Below are 16,493 nucleotides of genomic sequence, written 5' to 3'. Positions count from 1 at the left end.
ATTCTCAGGGGCTGTAGGAACTATCAGCCCCTTCCTATCACTGTGTGTGTTTGAGTTTTAAAACATAGCAGGTTTGAAGTACCCTGATCAATTTTGCCTTCTGGGCTGAGATTTTCTTGCAGGGATAGAAATGAAATGTGGTGAAAGGTGAATTCACACCTGAGACCTGCCATTCCTCTGTCCATTTCTTATTTGTGGATGCCCAGCAAGGTGTCACAGTATTTTCCAGGTGCAGGAGAGAAGGGCCAGCCCTGGGAGGAGGCAGTCACAGCCCCCCAAAAGCAATGGAAGCAAGGCCCAATTAGGATAACTGGCATTCGTAGGCTGCACACCAGCCTTACATCTCAAAATACACTTCTTTAAGCCTGAGGGTTAAGGAAATACATTTTCCTGGGGGAGACTGAGTCACAGAGAGAGTTTTGCAAGCTCTACAAACTAACAGAGACCAAGGAATAATAATAATAATTTAAAAAAAGGCTTTTCAAACTTTGAGCCATCTGTGCAGAGTTTCAGTGTAATCTCCCAATTTAAAAAATAATGGCCATCTTCCCTTGGAAGAGTTTTAACATCACCTAGTTCTTCCTACCTTTTGGGCAGACTTGATATTTGGCAGGGAAGTGATCAAGGGTATATGTTCTGGCATTCCCACAAAAGCCTATCTAAAGTTGGTTGAGTTACAAGCTTTTGGAAAAAAATAATCAGTCTACAGGAGCTCAGGAGGCATTTAAATCTAAATTTCATGAAGACTCCACTTACGCTGGGCATGGATCCAGCTTGGATGCTCCATGGATGCTACACTGAAAGCTTCAGGTAGTGCCAGGTACAGACACTGCTGAAAAACCCAGCAGGGAAGAGATTGCCACTCACACCTCCAGGAACTGATCCTGCCCCTCTTTGAGGGGGGACAGAAGCTGCTTAATTTTCTGGCATGGGGAAATAAGAGATGGATGGTTGGAGACTGAGGTTTGCTGCAAGAACAGACTGGAGTAGGGTAAAATGGATCAAATCTGGGGATAGTGTGAGGCACCAATTTCACAGCTATTGCACGTTATTCCTTTCCTCATGCCCTGCCTGAGTCAGAGAAGCCTGGCCCACTGGAACAAGCCTTTCCCTAGATATTGAATTAAGATCTGAGATATCTGTCCTGTCATCTGCTTCTTGCAAGGAAACATTCTGGAAAGCAAAATTGCCCACATGCTGCTCCATGTGCATCCTGGCAGGTTACCATTCATAGAATCCCAGAATGGTTTGGATTGGAAAGGAACCTAAAACTCATCTCATTCCAACCCCCTGCCACGGGGGTCCACTAGACCAGGTTGCTCCAAGCCCCATCCAGCCTGGCCTTGAACTATTGCTACAGGATTTTAAACATTATTTTAAAAAGCATTATTCAGGGAACATATCAAAGAATCCTGAAGAAAAGAAAGCTCACAATGAGGTGATGAGATACCAGGGACTGAAAGAGGCACAAGTGAGTCCAACAAGCATTGCCCAGAAAACTTCAATATATTTTTCCTGACTTAAATGTGTTTCATTATGCAACTTTAATAATGAAGTTCGGGTATACTGTGTGCATATTTCACGTCCAAGGGTTATAGTATAATTAATATAATTAATATACACAAAACAGGGCTTTGTGTATGAACTTATATCTGATCATGTATGGTACCTCAGGTACAGTTAATGGTATAAGAAATACTATTTCCTGCACATGCCACTACAGTGTTGGGATACTGGTTTTTTTATTATCGTATCATATTTACCCACAAGTAAATTCTGGGCTTTAAAATCACACAAATACCCTTGTAAGACATCAGGGTGCTCTGAGCTTTCAAGGGTAACTGAGAGCAGGGATAAATTACTGTTGGAGGTTCACTTAAGATCATGCTTGCTAAAGAAGAAACAGCCTCAAGCTGCACCAGGGGACGCTTAGATTGGATATTAGGGAAAATGTCTTCCTGGAAAGGGCTGTCCAGCCCTGACAGAGCTGCCCAGGGCAGTGGCAGAGATCGCATCCCTGGAGGGATTTAAAAGCCATGTGGATGTGGCACTTGGGGACATGGGTTAGTGGTGGCCTTGGCAGTGCTGGGGGAATGGTTGGTCTCGATGGTCTTGAAGGTCTTTTCAATCTAAACAGTTCTCTGACTCTATGACACTTTTCCTGGGGAGCCTCATCTTGCAACTGAAATTATGTGGTGGAGACTGGCACAGCTGAGGAATCCCACTCAAATCAACAGTGGCTGTGCATGGATACAAGGCCTTACTCACCTGGAACTGATTCCTGGATTAATTGGGCAGAAGGCAACCAACAGTCCTGGTCTTCAGCAGAACTTCTCTGAACTCCTTGGTGCTTCCAGCTTGTGATGCAGCAAAATTTTCCTGGAGTGCTCAAATGGGATAGCAGAAAATCCGGGGGGCTGCAGCATGAAATGTGCTGCCCCTTTCCCCTCCTAGAGTTGAAAGAAAAATAATTAAGCTACTGAAATAAAAATGTGAGTAGTCATTAAAATTTGTGGAGTAGGTATTTATTCCCCATTAAAAAAAGTGTGAATTAGAATAGGACATGGCAAAGCTGCTCCATAAAGGAAATTACTTCTTCCTTTGGCACTCAATGGTTTTCTTCGTGGAACGTTTCCATCAGAACTTTGAAGTGCAGTATTTCAAAGTCCCATTCCCTCCTGTTTCCCTCCAAGCAACTGAATGATTGTCTAGTTACCCACAGGGTGTGAAGGGAGTGCTCAGTGTCTCAGGGAGTTGGAGTCTCCATCTCCATGTAGATGCAGTCCTGTAAATTCTTAGGGAAACAGAAATGCCTCCAGGTTCTAGATATTTTAGGCACCAAAATTACAGAGGAATCACAATTGGATCCAGTTGCTTGGATCACAGTTTTAGGTGCTGCAAAAACACTTGAAAGATTCTTCCTGGACCCTGAATGGCTTTTATTGCCATAGGAGTTCCCTAAATTCTGAAAATCTCCAGCTTCTCCCTTATGGACAGGAATTGTTTGGTTTTTTTCATTTTTATAAACATCACAGTGAACTCCAGCAACTGAGACAGGGCTGATGGCAATGGCTACCAGCATTTGCCATATCTTTTTGAACTATAACAAGAAAATTCCAGTAGCTCCTGCTAAACCTGGAAAAAAAAGCACCCAATATGCTTTGGCCAAAGCTCACAGTGTTTATCAAGCCTCAAAAAAAATTCTGAGCAATTATTTTTGTTTGTTAAAATGCTCAATGTCCATTTTAGAAATCAGTGTTTAACACTCTCTGATGAGCTAAGGAAATAAATATCATTCACTTTTTGGAAAGAGGGTAAGTGAAGAATTAACTGACTCAGAAGCAGCAGCACTAGTGGAGGTGAGGGTTGGATTCCTGGGCTTCAGCCTCAAATTCAGCCACACTGACATATCTCAAATTAGCACTAAACCTGATCATGTCAAATTTTTGTTATTGCAGTTCTGTCTTTAAATGGCATGTTTGTTGTGTTTGTACACTCTGATTTCTCCCGGAGTAGGTAGATACAATTAAGAAATTATCACTCTCTGCCACAACAATTCTAAATAGTGGAAAACAAAGTTTAGGAGTGGGAGTAGGAAAGGTTGAAGGATGCACTGGAAGCATGAAGACCTCTTCCTGCGAGCAATCTCATCTGATTTATTCTTTTCCACCTGCACTTGCTGGGAGATGCTTGAGCAGGTTGTACAAAGCCACCAAGAACAAAGAGGATTTTAGGCTGAAGGCACTGAGATACAGTACAGCCCACCAGCTTGCAACAGGCTCCAGACTAAGTTGTAATTAAAGCATACTGAGAAGATATTTTTAGGTTGCTGCCTGAAGACGGGGACAGTGGACAGCCCACAAGTCAAAAGTAAGTGGCCACGTCTTCTTACTCCTCACAGTGCAGGAACAACAGACAGGAGAGATTTCCAGGTGACAACTGACAAGTCCTCTGCTAAAGGAGGGGTGGAATATAAAGCAACAGCTTTTGCTTCAGCCAAGAGCTGCTAATGTGGGTCCTTTTGCTTGGCTCCTTCCTCATCGTTTGACATCCTCTACATGGGCCCACCGAAGAGTCCAAGTGGAGGAGTAGAACAACGAGACACCAAGTCTCCTGTTCATGTTAAGTTCTTAAATAGGAAAAGAACAGATCAGGACTAGCATTATGGCTGCTGGGGATTAATATTTAAGCACACATCCCTCCTTGCACATGTCACACTGTCACCTGGATCAGTGTCCTCCATCAGAACCCTCTTTAAAGCTGACACCTCACTCAATCAGGGCAGTGCTGGATGAGCTGTCTGCAGGATACCACGCCAGGCTGGAGGGCTGGGGTGTCCTTCCTGCCTCTGAAGCTGATGGAATGTCCAGGCAGCTATAGCAGAGCAGCTCAAACATGGCGTGTGGACAATCCTGGCAAACCCTCACAGAAATCCAGCAAGAGGGCGAGAACCTGCGGGTGGCTGTGGGGTTCTGTGGGTGCTTACCCAGGTTTGTCAGTGTTTTGTCACATCTTTTGCTCCTCTACCTGGGTCCAAAGCACCAAAGCACTGTGTGACCCACATCACCAGGAGTCCTGGGTTTGCAATTCCAAACACAGACATGTTACAACTGGAAAAGCCTTCCCCAGTTCTCTGGTGATCCCTGGCAGAAGCCAGACAGAAAATGATGCTTGTGTAGAAGTGAGTCCCTCCTGTTCTACTCCTAGAGTTGTATTCAGCCACAGGAATTTGACTGTGGGATCTACAGGAGAGAGGAAGACTACAAAAAGCCTTGGTTGGATCCTAGAAGCCCGTTACATGGACTGGTTTTCATGGAAAAAACCAACTCTGTCATTTTCTTGACAGCAGAGGGTACAGAGGGTCTGTACATTTGTGTGTGTAAGAGAGAGTGAGATCTGACAGTCTAACTATGATGTAAGTTAAGTATTTTGATACAGCAAAATGGAACAGAATTACTTTTCCTATTATCTTCCAAAAGTTATTGAAAATGATATGAAATATATTCTCAAGGAAAAAAAAAGTCAAGTTTTTTTTTAAAATGCAATTTCTTTGGCAGTTTATTCATTCGTTTTTCATTCACCCTCTTTTACGTTGTGAAGGCTTTCTATTATGAAACATTCTGTGGAAAAAAAGGAACAAAAAAAAAGTATACTACTTCTTTAAAATATATTGCAAGAATCCTCATTTCCAGATTTTTATTGCAGCACTAGCTGGTATTCTTGCATGCAGTTTTGTAATTTATTCTGAACATTCCACTTAAACCTTTTTTCAATAGCATGATTTTATTAGAGTCAGCTCACTGGACTTTCCCAAAAAGGTATTTAAGATCAAATAAAACCAGTGCTTGGAAAAATATCATTACAATATGAAAGCAGTTACAAAAACATTAGTACTGCAAAGTTTTATTTCAAATGGCTGAGCCTGCTGTACCCCAGGTTATTGCACTTCTACTTCCTCAGACACACTCACTGGAAAAATGGGAAAAACTGTCATCTTAGCAGTTTTTACCTGTTTCTCAAAAAAAGCACCCAATTTATAGGGAGGCAGTGATTTTTTTCAGCACCACTGTTAATAAGAACAGCAAACCATCCTTTGTTCCTCCGTTCCTTGGCTTTGCAGGGGATTGTTCTCCTCCTTGGAGAGGCTCCAGGGAGCTCAGTGATTCCCCGGCGTGAATGGATTTGGGGAAAATAGTGGCACGGAAGCGTGGCTCGGGAAGAAGGGCAAACCTGTGGCTGCTACACCCAAAAAAGGTTCATTTCAGCAATAAATGCAGGGTGATTGCACAGGAGTGTACCACACCCTCTGGGCTCTCCCTACTAATCCCTGATGCTGCACAGCAGGGATGGTGCTGCGCCCCAATGCTCCCAGTAACCCCCAGCACCATTCCCACTGGGAATGCAGCTGGAAATGCTTCCAGACCTGCGCCTCCCCATAGCCAGGCAGGCAGGGCAAATATTTGCCTTCTTCAGTTGTTATTTTCATTACAGAATTGCAGACTGGTTCGGGTTGGAAGGGACTTCAAGGATCATCATTCCAACCCCCTGCCATGGGCAGAGACCAAAAAGGGATCAAACAGGAGATAACTGATGGCTGGCACTGGTGGAACTGGAGTTCAGCCCCATCCTCCTTTGGTATCTTTGAATTACACAGGATGTATTTTAAAAGAGGTATTTTTGGGGGTGTTCCTGCCTGTAACATCACTTTAAATATTAATGGTAGTCAAAAGAAAAAGACCCTTAAACTGAACTAAATTAAAATCTAATCTAGAGTATAAATGAAAATGAAGAGATAAATAAAGGAAATCTTGCTTGCTGTACCACCAGATTCTGTGCCACAGGATTTCATTTTCTGTTCTTTATATTTGAATACATATGTTTATTTTATGGGGCAAGTCTGAGGGGAAAGCAGTCATTTGAATAGTACCCCTTGTTTCCCCTTTTCCCAACGCTCTTCTAGGCTGTTTTTTCCCAAGCAGTGTGTGGAGCAAAGCAGCATCAACACACTTAAGTTTGAAGATTTGGTGCCATGTCTGGACTTTTAAATCCTCTTTTAAACTCGCAACTTACTGTTCATATTACTTTTCTAAGTAGAAATATGCTTAAAAAGTAAAGTCTTTATTGCTTCTTAAAAGGCGTAGTGCTCTGTGATAAATTCTCATATTTTGACTGTTAATATGTTTGAATGAAAATTATTTATACATTTTGGTGAGGTTGAATGGTTTTCATTTGATTGCTGCCTCTGGAAATGAAAGCAGAGTAGCAGGAAATTTCCATGTCATGCTGTGATGTATATCCAGATTATGAGCTGATTGTGCAGCAGATGAACACCAAGTAAAATCATTTGCATCAAACTGTGACAACTGCAATTCCTGACAAGGCCTCTTAGTTTTTTGGGCTATTATCATTGTACAAGAATATAATCTATTGACAGCAGGGCTGTTTAATACATTTAAAGGCAGACAGTGGAAGAAATCTTAACTGTTTTCATTCACCACTGCACAAGGGTGCAGATCAAAAGTGAATTATATTTAAAAATATGCATGTATGATGATAAGATGCATGACATTCATCAACCTGTTTAGTCATGGTTAAGCTGCACTGCTGAAGATCCAATATTACTGCCATATGTGGGCTGAAATAGAGACGTGAGACTGGAAATTAGATTATTGCCCAGCAGCAGTGAATAAACAGGGGAAAACATTCTTTCTTAATCTTTCTTAACCTTTCTTCTTGTTTTAAATCCTGCCCTTTTGTACTTTTAGAGGGGTGTTTTGTCTTAACGCAGATAAGCAAATTGAAACTTTTTAAGTCTGCAGGAGTTTTACTCCTTTTTCTGTGGCAAAAAAAAAAATCCCTGTTTTTTTCTATACTACTAATAAAAAGGGTTGCCTATGTAGGACCTCTGATATCAGCTGGCTCTGGATCAGGATCCAAATAAATGCATTACATTTCCTATATCAGGTATGATTTTTAAAATTATTTGGGTAATTAATTAAGGTATTAAAAGAGATAATTGAGGGACAAACTATCTAATTGTAAAAAACACATATTTTTGTGCTTTTTACAAAATGCTGCAATCCCCTCCAAGGTTCAGGGTAAGTAATTCTTGATCTCCTTGTTTTTTGGAGCCTGGGCAGTACAGGCAAACCTGAACATTTTACCATAGAGGGAAGAATTTCATCATATTTGTTTTGTTATTTGATCCAGCATTAACAATGAGCAAAGATGGAATAATTAAAGAGTGCTAATTGTTAAAATCAGCTTTCTTGACTTCTGCTTGCACTCAGCATTTCCCGCCAAGGTAAAACAAGGCGCTCAGATCGCACGTCTGCAGGTGTTGGAGGGGGTGTGAAAAAGCAGGAAAATTATTATTTCCGGGATCTTCAATAACATTCCAAAAGTTGACACCATCATATGATTCCCACAGTGATGGTAGGAGATTCCCATCCCATCCAGTGATGGCTGGATACACCCAAATTTTCATTAGTGCACTGTCGTGTCAGAAAACTCAGGAAAGGCAAAGGACTAAAATTCCTGGATTCTTTTTCCCTTCAGTTTTGACTTGTTGGTGCAACACCAGTCACCTGAGCTAGACTTTGTCAGTCTCCTCATGATCAAGGGGAAATATGCAGTATTTCTTACCTCCCTGGGCTGTCAGCAGGGTTGGTTGGTGGGATAAAGGCACTCCTGGTGTGATATGGAAGGAGCAGTTGCTCTGTGGCCACCTCAGTTCAGATTCCCATTGGAAGTCCATACCCGCCTTTGCCTGCACTTCCTGAGGAGTGAAGTGGGCTCTGGAGATCCCAGTGGGATGTTGTAAGCTGTAAAAACCATGAGAAATAAAGAAAAGATGACCAACAATTATGCAAATGTAGTTTTCTACAGAAACCCAAGAAATTATCCTAATGACCTGCCCTGCCACTATGCAAATTCTATTAAAATGGAATTAAATTCCATTAAAACTAACTCCTGTTTTGCTTCACCAAACTCTTCAAATATATCTGTAGCTTCATCTATCTGCACAGTGTTGAGGATAATGATAAAAAGGGGTCATTTTTCAGTGAATAGGAAGGTATATCAGTCCTGCTTCAATAAAAGGGGGAAAAATGTTTGACTGAAACAAGGAACTTTTACCTGTGTTCATTTTGGTGGTAGAGAAAAACATGAATAAATGGTTATGGACAATTGGGGTTTGTATCATCCAAAAATAAAGAATTCTTCTGTGCATTATCAGACTTCTACCTTCACCTAGAGAATGTTTTCTTGCCAACAAACACCATATTTTTTCTTGGTACCAAACTGCTGGTTTTTCCACTGTAGATGCTTACACTTGTTTTATCAGTGCTCAGGCAATATAAGGTTTCTGGTTCTAATATTACAAAAACCTACAATAAGCATGAGAATGCCAAAAAATATCTCATTGACATTAAAATGTGTGTTTTTCCAGTGTTCAGCCTATTTCACTTAGGTGAAATTCCTTCATCTTTGTTGCCATTATTTATTCATCTGAGACCAAAATTCAGCTCTGTGGGTTGGAAGGATGACACATAGAGCATGGAAAACCTCTGGACTCAAAGGGGGTTTTTTTCCCCCTAATATCTGAGTTATTACCCCAATTCTGCCTCTGGAGAAGGCGACACCCAGCCAGTCCTGCCTTGGGATGACACTGGCATGGAGCTACAACCCAGGGCAAGGCTGGAGTGCTCCAGAACATTCCCATCTCCTGGATGGAGCTTTCTGTTGCTTTATTTTGACATTGGAGAGGTTGCTGTGTCGATAACTAAGCATCAACCATTTGGGGGTCTTTCAAATGTCAGCCCAGCGCTGATATGAAATCAAACCTGGTTTTATTGGTTCCTCCTGATCCACCAGAGAAAACCTGGAGATTAAAAAGTTATCAGGTTTATGATGTCGTCCTTTTTGGAGCTGAGGAGCAGCTGTTGCTACATAACAGCTCTGAGCATGATGAACATTTTGGGAGAAGGGGTAATTTTTAAATAAAAAAAGGAATGTAACTATTCTGGAAGAAAATCTGGCCACTGACTTCCTCTGACATGTGGAATAGGCTGTGATAGTTTTTTGGGGACCGCACGATGCAAAGTAGAAGGAAGCTGGTAATAAGCAACTTGGCATTTATTCTTTATGGAGGAATATTTGTTCCTCAAAGTCAGACTATGTGGAATATTAGCATTTGAATAAATTATTCAGCACTTTCTAGAGAACGCAAGGGGAAAAAATCTTTGCAGCATTATAACATGACAATCTACAGGGGAGCAGAAAAAGAAGGCTGTCATTTTTTCTTCAATTACAAAAGGCAAATATTTATTATTTATAAGTATTCGCCTTGTATAGGCTTAAATGTTATTTATGAACCTGTTGCATAGTGATTTTCAATGTAACTCATTATTTTTAGCCTTAGGGTGTTGTAAAGGAGCATGGATATATTTAATGACACTCTGCTAGTCAGCGCAATTACACTGTAATCATTATGTAAAATGTGCTATTAATTAAACCAATTTCTAGTTAGAACATTCTCTTCTGCAGGGCTTAATCTTAATCTCTGGCAATCTTTCTCTCTGTTTTTCACCCATTAATTATATGATTACTTTTTAAGTTACATATGATAAAATATGTTTTTATTTTTAAGCTTAATATGCTCAATTATTTGTATTTATCAAGCCATTTGCCTGAATTATTGAAAAGGCTTTATTTGCCAAACAAAAGGAAAGAAAAAAGAAACATAACATGAAGCAGTTCTCTGGAACTCAACAGCAGTTTGATGGTTTGCAATTGCTTCTGATCTGCTCTTTAGATGTTCTAAGGCTGAATTTAATTTTCCGTTCAGAAGCATCTCATCTTCAATCTTCTCTTTTTATCCTAATTACTGCACAGAAATCTACACTTGTTTTTAAATGCTTCATTTATACACAGAGGCAATTTCCTGTATTTTACCCCTTTTTTTTTTTTTAAATGTAGTTATACTAAAACATTGCTCAGTCTAAATGTAGTTGACTTGAACACCAACCAAATAATTAATATTAAGACATTATGGTGTTTTTTCAGCTACAAGTTAATAGTGTTAACAATTCTAGTTAAAATAATTGCATCTAAATGTCTACTCTATTTTAGAAAAGGGAAAAATCACCTAATTTTGAAGTCATCCTTGCTCTGCTCTGCAATGACCCCTTGTGGAAAAAACACTTGAAAAGAGGAGGAATCATCTGTGAAGTCTCTGTATATTCCCTGGAAATTCAATGTTTCCTTCTTGCCAAGAGTGATGGTGAGGGATTATGGACTAATAAGGCTGAAAAGCATTGGATAAATTTTTTCTGAAGTCCCAAGCTTTTGGGAGCTCTTCAATTCAGGGGCTCCAGGGCAGCGTCTCTCTTGCAGCCTCCCAAGGCAGTTCCTCCTCAACCCCACCTCATCGTGCTGCTGTGTGTGAAACCATCTCTCCTGCTCAGCCTTTGCTGGAGAACTCCCAAGGGATGGTGTAAAACAGAAGTATTTATTTGTAACGCCCCCCCCCTCTGGATTTACACCTGGAAGGAACAGGCCCCTACATGGTGTGGGAGCTGCCTCACCCTGTCCCTTCTGCCAAGGTTGTCACCTGCTCCAGCAGATGGCCAAGCATCACATAATCATCAGTCTCATCCAGCCAGTGCATCCATATGTATCCAGCACATTGTCACTGTGCTAAGAGGTTCCCAGCAGAAGCCCAGGGCCCTCTTCCCAAAAGAACAACACCCTCTGTGCTCTGGCTTTAATTAGGGGAGTAAAAACCTCTGGGGAAAGTGTTCCCCAGCCAGTTAATAAGGTTTTGCAGTTTGGGGCAGCCAGAGGAAACCAGGATTGGAAGGTGGAAAGAGGACTTCAGGTACCATGTTTCTCATTCTGGAATTTTTGTTAGGCTCCCAAAAAAAGCAAGATGTGCTGCCTCCTCTGACACTGCCCAGCCCCAGTTTGTTGCCTTCTCTGGCACAGCTCCAGCAGTTTTGGGCTGCTCTTGTCTGTGCCACCCCAACAGTCCCAGCTCAGCCAGAGCAGGGTCCAGGGGCTTCTCAGACACAGCTCCCCATGGGCACTCAGTGGTTTTGCTGTTTGTACAGAACTCCAGCACCAGCTGGAAATCCCTACAAGACCCATTATGGCATTTACTGCTTTCTTGGTGTTGCCTGAGGTAAGAAAAGCAGATGCAAGGGAAAGGAGGGGTCAGTCCCGACCTACCTTGTTATATCCACAGGGCAGCACCACACCAAATGTGCCCAATAACAGGGGCCATAAACTCCATAATGGAAAAGTAGGAATTAGGACTTTGGGGCACAGTGCAAAGCCACTGCCCATCTCCCTAGCACAAACCTGCCCACCCCCAGTCTCATCATACACAAATACATGTACGAGTAGGAAAATATATAAGAATAATGTCTACAGATAGTCCATAACATAAATAGAAAAGGGATCATGAGGTGAGGTCTCCTCAGGGATCCCACTGTACATTCCAGCAGCGTTATCCTCTGTGCTCAGGGTACAAGAATCAGACAGTGGAGCATGTGTATTCCTGATAATTCTCCTTTCCTCATTGTTAAGTTTGTTTTTAGGCTGCTCTTCACTGGATGAGCCCAACCCTCTCTCACAGAGAGCTCCTGGATCTGGCAGCAGGTACCTTGCAAAGAGTCCCTGGCGAACAGTTCCCTGCAACTCTATTTTTAATATACATTGCTGACCCTAATGATGCTCTATTGAGATGAGGGCAAGGAATGTCTGATCAAGTGGAGATTAATTTTTGACTGTGCTGTCTGGAAATGCATGAAAATGCACTCCTTTTTCTATTTAGACTCACAGGATGCTTTGATTGATTGACTAGTTTACAAATGAAGGTGATAAAATTAGGTTGAAGACCACATACATTTCTTAAAATGAGTCTGGCTGGTCGTGGAGACAATGAGGTTTGGACAGATTGTATTGCTGGTTTAGGCAATCTTCTGAACATGTCAAGATTTATAGACCTGTACTGTAATGTTACAATTGCAGCTCACTGATATAGGTTTCTTTGCAAATTCTTTCCCATTTTATTTGAAAAAGGCCATTAGAGAGTTATAGACTATTGAAAAAGCTTTTTCTTTGCTAACCCTTAATAAACTCTTCCAAACAAGGACTACTGCATTTTTGTATTAAATTTAGACCAAAATCTATAAAACATGTTCTCCCAGGTTTGGATAATTTGATTATTATTATCTAAATGGACTTACGGTTCCTATTGGCTTGCAGTAGCATATACAGTAAATAAAAGGTAAGTTAAGGTTTGTACAAGATCTTAGGACACTGAGGATTTTTCACTCTTCATTTGGATTACTGGATTTTGGGAATGGGAAGTATATTTCCCCAGGTTGAGGAATTATAAAAATAAAATCCTCATAATGTAGTGCTGAAATTAATGTTGCATTGAACTAGAAACAAATTACTATTAACATTTCTTTGTTCTTATTGTTGCACAAATACCCACAGAAGCCTTGGGATTTTCTTAATAAAACAGACAAGGTTTACCAAACAAATGAAAACAGACGACGATGGGTTTCATGCAAAATTAAAACCCATGATGACATTAAAAATCATTACAAGAGAAGAGCAATAGATAAGATATCAAAGCTCTTTATGAATTAATAATAAATCCTATTTTATACATTTTGCCGTCAGACTAATGTTATCCAAGAACTTTGTCAGCGGTGTCCTAGAGAGGGGGCCTGGGTATGTTTAAAATGGGAGCTCCTGGATTTTGTTTTCACAAAAAAATCCACCAAATATGTGATGCTTCCGTGTGTTGGAGTGCTTGAGGACTGGGAAGGCAGATCAAGGTTTAATATAGATGGCTCTCAGGACATCAATAAATATCATAAATACAGAGCTCAGCATGTCCTGTCTCTGGGAGAGGGGTGAAGATGCCCCAACATGGAGCAAGACCAGCTCCCTTTCCTGCTGTGAAATAGGGTGTAAAGCTGTGGGAGCAGCAGAAGCATTTTAGGGGTGGGAGCCTCAAGGGAAATGCTGGATGCCACCACGACCCCATTAGGCAGATGAAAGAGGCTGCTTTCATAAAAGCCCTGTGGGAGCATCTCCACCTCCCACAGAAGCTCAGAGGTAGGAGGACCAAACTACCGTGAGCCTCCCTTCTTCCCTGGGCTGCCAAAAATACATCCTTTGTTGGGGTATGGCATCAAATCCCAACTCCATGAGCCTCAAGGGCAGGCTCCTTCCTCACCCAGCAGTTCCACACTCCAGGCTTCGGCAGAGCTCCTCATTTCGCCACTTCCTCAGGATCTGCCAGATTTTCACTTAATTTACCTTTGCCTTCTGGTGAAGGTATTCGCCTAAAGGGGGGATTGGCCTGTCCCCAGCCTAAGCACAGCATCCCTTCCTTCAAAGTCCAGCCTTAAAACCCAACACTAATGGGGATTTGGGAAGGTGAGGATCACAAATCAGGGTAAAGATGAAGCCTGCAGCAGTGGGGCAGGAGGGACACAGCCAGGCACAGTCCCCACACTGCTTCTCTGCCTATAGGTGTTGAGTTTGGGATTCTCAGTTGTCAAGGGAAGAGCTGCGAGGGGAGGAGTGGTGGGAGATGTGCCTGGGAAGTTCCCAATGCCGAAACATCGCTCATTTAACACTGGGATGTCAACAGCTGATGCTTCTCCAACGGTCCTCATCCTGCAGCCAGCCCTGCACAGCTCGTGGGATGCTGCTCTGTGGTTTATGTTTCAACCAGTCAATGTGTGCTTTCTCTTATTCTGCTGATTTTAAAAATATTTTAAAAGAAATTTACTATAAGAAGAAAACAATAAATATATTAAATCTGAAATTGGCTGGCTACTAAAGACCCAGTGATTGTGTGGATTGTTTTTCTGTAGGGCTCTGATAACTTAAATAAAGGTTATTATAAGATGGGATTTCTCAGGTCGATGGACCAACCATATTCCGAGCTTTGCACCCTGCTGCAGATGGTCAGTGATGATTTTTAATATAAATAACCTCCTGTCCACTGAGGAAAAATCAGCCTTAAGTGATAGAGTGAATGCCCTCTAAATCTAATGCTAAATTTCTGATCACAGTCAACCTAATTTTCTGTTCTTTGCTTAAAAAAATACGTTGCCTATTAAAAACACAACATTAAAGCAGAAGAAAAGAAAAGCCTACAAATCAGAAAGAACTTTGATATTCCTGGCTTAAACATGATTACTTCACTCTATCTATTCTAATGCACTTGAAAGCAGGTTTACCCTCCTCCCCACCCACCGTAATGGGAGCGACTCCTGTAATAGCTCTAAATGGTTTCCAGGAATGTCTGAAATCTTCCAACAGAGGTTTTTAAAGGTTTAGCTATGTTTGAAATCCAGCTATTTTTCAATCTCCCAAGCCAGCCAATCCAGGTGCCTGTTAGTCTACAAGTGTCTGCCATCTTTCTCTGATTGTCAGTGGGAATAGACTGATGGATCACTTCCCTGTGTCACTGCTCTGGACTGGTGACAATCAGGGAAATGATTGTGTCTGCCTCTACACATATCTGTAATTGATTGCCTAAACCCTAAGACTCTCTTTCCCAGTTGATATGATGGAACATTGGACTGAAATCACTCTCGATGAGGAGGAGTCAGGACCATTTGTTATTTACTTCTTTCCTTGTGCCTTCCTTCTCCCCTGCTGGAATTGTCCCCCAAGAACACATTATGGTAATCACACAGAATGTATGTATAGGAATCAATCAAAGGCAGAGCCGTCACAAGAGTTATGACATTACAAAGTCTGTTTGTAACTTTTGATTTATGGAAGATTTTCTGGTTTATAAATTGAGAGTGAGGCATGTTGGGATGGCTTAACCCTTGAACTCCTCAGTGAGGATAAAAAAGCAGGGGAAAAGGAGAATTAATGCAGAATGGGCAGAGCCAAGCTTCCCTTATTTACTCATAATCACCTGACTATGAAATGAGACTAATGTTATTTGCTTCATATTTCCAGCCTGTAAATGTTTTTGTATGAAAGAAAAATGCTTTACAGGAAAACAAATAAATACAAATCCTGCAAGAAACCTTTATAATCGAAGGCTATGAGCTGCTCAGACTACACATATGCTTAATTTTTGTGCTGTGGCATCCGGCAGCCGTCCATCCCTGTTCCCCAAAACATATGCTTAACTTCAGCTCTGAGCCTTCATCTTATGGAACTCAATGGGTTTTAAGCACACACTTATCTTTACAGTTTAGGAGCTTTGCTAATACTGATGAACTTAAACATCTGCTTCCTGTCACTTTGCTTTTCACCTCTGCATGGTCCCACAGCCTTCAGGTCTGAGACCTGGTTCTTAACTGTGCAGACATGGACAGAAAATAAAGGCTTAAATGTATATATAGTATGTTAAATTAGTGATACAAAGGTGTAGAAAATACATATTCAACGGCTTACATGATTATTTACACCTCAGAAGATGTGCGTATGAGTTAATGAATGGCTCAGGTATATGAGAAAAATATTTATATGTATCCTTTATTCTTACATATACTTATTGTCTTCCCCAGTCTGAATATCTGCACTACCCTTTTAATGTTTTAAACATATTATTTTGGGTTTTAAAAGTGTATTTGGAAACTCTGAGCCCCTACCACATCTCTATCTACCACTAACCCTTCCTCTTTCAGAACTTCCCCACATCACCTCATTTCTACTTGAATATGCCCCTTTGCTACTCTGCTTCAATTTCTGATATGATGCTTTCTGAGATAAGCAGTTGTTTTGCAGAGGAAAAATTGTTTTTCCATGACATTTTGCTTGAATGCATCCTCATAAAACAAGCTGTGTTAAATAGCTGGTATGTTCTAGTTTGGAATGAATTTCAATGGAGTGTACAACAGCTTCTGAACTTGTGGATACAAAGGTCAAGTTCTCCAGAAATGTAGGACACTGATGTGCTGCTAAGACATTGAAGATCTTGTATTTAAATCAGA

General features: G+C 41.2%; 1 long non-coding RNA gene across 1 annotated transcript in view; it reads right to left on the bottom strand.

Annotated features, from left to right (window-relative positions):
* Positions 1-1,718: 1,718 nt before the first annotated feature.
* LOC135418559 (uncharacterized) overlaps positions 1,719-16,493 on the bottom strand; it is a 128,261-nt gene continuing 113,486 nt past the window's right edge. The window contains exons 5-6 of the long non-coding RNA XR_010432520.1: positions 8,146-8,324; positions 1,719-2,450 (exon numbers count right to left, since the gene is read on the bottom strand). This is a non-coding gene — a long non-coding RNA (uncharacterized LOC135418559). The remainder of the gene's footprint in view (positions 2,451-8,145; positions 8,325-16,493) is intronic.

The sequence above is a fragment of the Pseudopipra pipra genome, chromosome 9, assembly GCF_036250125.1.
Source record: "Pseudopipra pipra isolate bDixPip1 chromosome 9, bDixPip1.hap1, whole genome shotgun sequence".
NCBI classification, from domain to species: Eukaryota; Metazoa; Chordata; class Aves; order Passeriformes; family Pipridae; genus Pseudopipra; species Pseudopipra pipra.
This window is presented reverse-complemented; position numbering and strand designations above follow the sequence as displayed.